This window comes from Lampris incognitus, chromosome 1 (genome assembly GCF_029633865.1).
Source record: "Lampris incognitus isolate fLamInc1 chromosome 1, fLamInc1.hap2, whole genome shotgun sequence".
NCBI classification, from domain to species: Eukaryota; Metazoa; Chordata; class Actinopteri; order Lampriformes; family Lampridae; genus Lampris; species Lampris incognitus.
In genome coordinates, this window is record NC_079211.1 from 60,654,550 (window position 1) to 60,660,009 (window position 5,460).

Consider the following 5,460-nt stretch of genomic DNA (forward strand, 5'->3'; position numbering starts at 1 on the left):
CTCCAACTAAAAAGTTGACTACCCCTTTAAGGCGCTCAAATATTGCATTTGACCCCTTTAAGGCAATCTAACATGGTCTAGACACCACAGGAATAAACACACATGAATAATCCACACTCACACAGGTACATAGAATTATATATACAAATGTATTATGAGTAATAATTATTAGAATGAATGAAAGTGATAAGCCTCAATGGCTAATGAGTATCTGCATTCAGATATACACAAATTAATCAGACTAACACATTAGCATACAGCTCAATAACCCTATAACTAAGCCGGCAATAAAATAAAAGAAAGTCAACCCCCAGTTGCAAGCCTGTTTCTTTATCGGGTACGTTGGGACCCTAAACAGCCCTCTTCGCTCCCCTTGGGAGCCCGCACATCCAACTTGTACTCACAAAGAATGCTCCTCTTCGTCTCGCGCTTCCCGCCGCAGCGCAGCAGCGAACGTCAGGCCGGCAGCCATCCTAGCTAACTGGCTAGTTAGCCGTTAGCACCATCTCACGGTCGAACCGTGCGCTCGCCTCGGCAGCCCAACACGGCAACAGACGACTCCTTCCGCGTTCCTCGATGGTCGCATGAACCCACCACTACACTGTAACTGATAATGTTACTTCGCTAAACTAGAAGACGGCTCGACTCACTCTGGGGAGAGCCCCGTACCGCATCAAGTCCATTCGCCCGTCTTGCTGTGCTAACAACGAACACTGACTGGCTAGCTCGCTCCGTAACATCGCTGGGTCCACATATGGGACTGACGAGTAGTCAGTTTGTCTCCACAGTTCACACAAACAGTTCCCGGGATGGGTCTCGGTCAGACACCTGCACACCTCACTGTTCACTAAACTTCAATTACATTTCTCTCACCGCAAAATAGCATATAACAACTCGACATCAAACTGCTCCGTTTTTCTCACACAAGGGACGAGAGACCTCCTTCTCTCCGTCCAGTCTGCTCGTGCTGACGTTTTTCGCTGCCCTCTCAACCAACCACATTCAAGGTAAGTTTCCACTAAAGCAAATGCATTTCACATTGGTAAACAACTGTTTTGCAGAACAATATCAACAATATAATATATTCATATTCAAAAGGTATACAAAATAACAAACTTAGGCCAAACTCTTATCTAATAGTGCAATGTAATATATCTAAGGCCTATAATTTAACCACAGGGTTACACCCTCCCCCTACTGAACGTGTGAATGCCCTCATTCACCTAAATCTAACTAGTAAGGTCTCTGAACATCTGAGGGTATAAACTAAGTGTGGTGCACTAACTCTTTCCTATCCTGATAGTGACACCTCTGTGTACTATAGTTATAGGTGTATCGCTGGCTTTTCCTGGCTCATCATAGGTAAGTCTTACGACTGGCTTTACTAACCTCTTCGGCCTACCTACTGGTTGTCTTTGGGGACTAGCTTCCTCATCTACGCTGCTAGCTTGGCCCTCATCTATGTCAGACTCTGACTCTTGAGCTAACTCTTCTTCAGCCTCATTCTCCCTCTCTTCTTCTTCTTCACTTTGGTCTTCGTCATTGTTGTCATCATTTGGGTCTTTGTCATTGGTCTCTTGCTAATGCGATGGAGTAGGCCGTCTCTCAGTTGTAGTCTTCCCAGCTCCCTTTTCATCTGGCTCACATCTGGATTGGCTTCCAGATCCTCTGGCCATTGGCCGTGTTTCAGAGCTTGGATCGTCAGTCCTATCACAGGATCCTCTTTCTGTGCGGCTTTAAGCTCGGACCTGGACATCTGTCCTAGCGCACTCACATCCACGCGCGTGGGGAAGGCGTAGAGCTCAGGGACACTTTCAGGACGAGCTCCTAGCTGTTCAGCATATCTCGGAGATGTCTTTGGGGAGCTCAGAACGCTTACTCGTCGACAGATTGACTTCACGCCAGCTTGTGAGATGGTCTCCCAGTCTCTTTGCCTCTCTTCACCCCTCTCTTGCCTCGACAGCAGGTCGGCGTCGACGTTGCTTTTCCCAGGTCGGTAGCGGATGTCGAACTCATAGGTAGACAGTTCGGCCAGCCACAGATGCCCTGAGGCGTTGAGCTTGGCTGTAGTGAGTACGTATGTGAGGGGATTGTTATCAGTTCGTACTGTGAATCTGGCTCCGTAGAGGTAATCATGGAACTTGTTTACCACTGCCCATTTGAGGGACAGGAACTCCAGTTGATGGATGGGATAGTTCATCTCAGATGCGGACAGCTTCCTGCTGGCAAACGCCACCGGCCTCAACCCCTCTGGGTACTCCTGGTACAGGACGGCTCCCAATCCCGTTAGACTGGCGTCCACATGAAGGACATAGGGCTTGTTGGGATCAGCAAACACCAAGACGGGCGCGTGGGTGAGACAAGTGATGATCTGGTGGAATGCTGCAGTGCAGGCCAGGTCCCATCGCTCTCCGAAGGGTTCAGACTCCTTCAGGTAGACTTTCTTGGAGTCCTTCGCAGCTCTCTTTCCGTGCTGTTTTGGGGCGTATCCTTTTGTCAGCTCAGTCAGGGGCCTGACGATGGAGGAGTAGTTGGCGATGAGCCGTCTGTAGTATCCGCAGAAGCCGAGGAAGGATCGCAGAGTCTTCAGGTCAGTAGGCTGGGGCCAGGTGGTGACTGTTTCGATCTTGGCTGGATCAGTGGCGACACCGTTAGCAGATACGATGTGCCCGACGTACTTGACTTTGCTCTGGCCAAACTGACACTTGTCCAGAGAGATCTTCAGCCCCGCCTCTTGCAGCCTGTCGAGGACTTTGACGAGCCTCTCCTCATGTTCCTCCAAGGTCCTTCCGAAGACTATCAAATCATCGAGGTAGACGAGCACTTCCAGGAGATTCATGTCACCCACGGCTTTCTCCATGAGCCGCTGGAACGTGGCTGGAGCTCCGGTGATCCCCTGGGGCATTCTCTCGAATTGGTAGAACCCCAGTGGGCAGATGAAAGCCGTCTTCTCCTTGTCTTCCTCCTTCATGGCGATTTGATAGTATCCGCTTCTTAGATCCAGTACGCTGAACCACTGGCTTCCGGACAGGCAGTCCAGTGCGTCGTCAATATGAGGGGTTGTGTACTGATCGGGGATGGTTCGACTGTTCAAGGTGCGGTAGTCGATGCACATCCTCACTTTCCCATTCTTCTTCCGCGCAATCACTATGGGTGATGCGTAGGGGCTTCGGGACTCCTTGATAATGCCTGCCGCTATCAGCTCTTGCATATGTCGTCTGACATCATCAATGTCAGCTGGGGCGAGGCGTCTGGACCGCTCACGGAAGGGTCGCTCATCCGACATCCTGATACTGTGCTCCACGCCTTTGGCCAAGCCAACATCCCATTCGTGTAGGGAGAAGACATCCGCATGTTGTGTGAGCTTCGTGCGGAGTCGCTCCTTCCACTCCTGAGGTAGTGTCGAGTCACCGAAGTCAATCTCGCTGGCATCCCACTCCACTGAATTTGGTTCTTTTTTGTGGGTGGAGGTAACGACATCTGTGGCATACACGTGACCCAGTACTGCTCCAGCAGGTATGATGGCTTCTTTGAGTGACTCATTCCGCAGCAGGACTGTGAACTGTTTGGGGTCAACATCATAGCTGGGCACTACTATTGACGTCAGTAGCACGCTGGCAGGGAGGGGTTTGGTAGGAGAGTCATCCATCATCAGGATCTCTTTCTCCACTGGCTGGGTGAACTCTACTTTGCAGCTAGCCGCACGGCTGGCCCCAGGCTGTAGAATGAGCGAGCCTGGACCTAGCCACTTCACATATCCCACTCCCTCGTCTCCATCTTCCGTATCGTGTAGCGGGAGGTTTGGTCCGGTCTTTGTCCCAGCATCCATCTTCTTGACTCCAATGGTTTGGGCGAGGTGCACACCCACCATTTCTCCATACAGACGTGCGAGACGCTTAGGTAGATTGGCCTTGGCGTTGGTCCCCACAATGATTGGTGTTTGCTCTGGGCCTCTCGGCGTCGGGCAGATCAGGGCGAGCACGGAGATCGTCTCAGGGGCACCAGTGACTTTCTGTGGGAATTCCATCTCCACCACAACATATCCTCTGTAGGGGTAGCTGGACTCACTCAAACCCCAGATGTCTAGGCCATCTACTGGGTAGATGGGTACATCAGGTATGTACTTCTTGTACCAGCCTTCAAAGATTATGGTGACCTGAGAGCCACTGTCGAGTAGGGCAGTAGACAGATGTCCGTTCACCTTCACTGGCTCGAAGGATGGGGCTCCGATTAAGCCTGTTGGCAGGTTTGGGCCTCGCTGTACATCAACAGCACTTTTCTTGGACGTGACAGTCACATTACTAGTAGAACTATCACTGGGAGGCTTTTGGCTCATGACTTGGCCTCTCTTCCGTGACTGGATCAGCTTCTGAATCACCTTGCCCTGGTTCTCAGCGTTTCGACATTTAACAGCGAAGTGGCCGCTTTCACCACACCGGTAACAGAAGTGTTCATCGGAGCCACTGCGAGGCCCTTGGGGCCTGTGACGTACAGGGCGTGTCGTCTCCACTGTCATAACTGCTGTTTGGTTCTCTAGGGGACTGACTTGTCGGTGTGAGAGTTTATGCTGCAGCTGCTTGACTTGCTTCTTTAGGGCTGACACTTCAGGGTCCTGCCAGTGTTCCTGTTTGGCTCTGGCGACGTTAACCTCTTCAGCGACAGAGGGGCCCTTCGTTGACATGGTAGCGAACATTGACCTTAGCTCCTTGATCTCGGCTTTCAGGTTCTGGATCTCGTCCTGCTTGCTATTATCATGTTTGGCATGGATAGTCTGCACTGAGGGGTTCAGTTTACTCCGAGAGGCTTCATACTCTTCCTCACTGCGGATTTCGCTGAGCAGATCCACGAAGTTGGGAGGCTTGTCCGTCCTTTCTCTCAGAGTGAGCCGCATGAGCATCAGATCAGCCTCGATCCCGCCTCGAAGTAGCTGCTCTACACGGGCACGGTCAGCCCGGTCGGCTGGAAGTCCACCCTTCTGCACTACTTTGGTGAGGGAACTCTCCAGGCGTCTCAGGAACTCGGACAGCTTCTCTCTGGGTTTCTGCTGTAGTAAGCGGAAGGAGAAATACAGATCTTCCCCTGACTCTGCTGTTCCGAACGCGCACTCCAGCGCTTCCAGGCACATTGCAGGACTCATGTTGGGGTCGGACACTCGCACAGCTTTGACTGTCTCCAATGCTGGCCCTTTGAGGCTTTCCATGATCCGTCGCCTTTTCTCCTTGCCACTGCAGTCACTCTCTTCAACCATGAGTTGGGCTTGCTCTAGCCAGTGATCAAATGGCTCTTCACCAGCTGGCGTGGGTAGGTTTCCTGAGAAGATCCGTAGTCGCCGGAAGCCACCACTGTCTGAGGAAGGCTTGGAGGTTTTATCGAGTAGGAGGCTGACCACTCGTAGGAGTGCTTCAGTGGCTGATAGGGTTTCGGCTGCGGGTGGAGTAGTGGCGACGAAAGCCTGCAGGT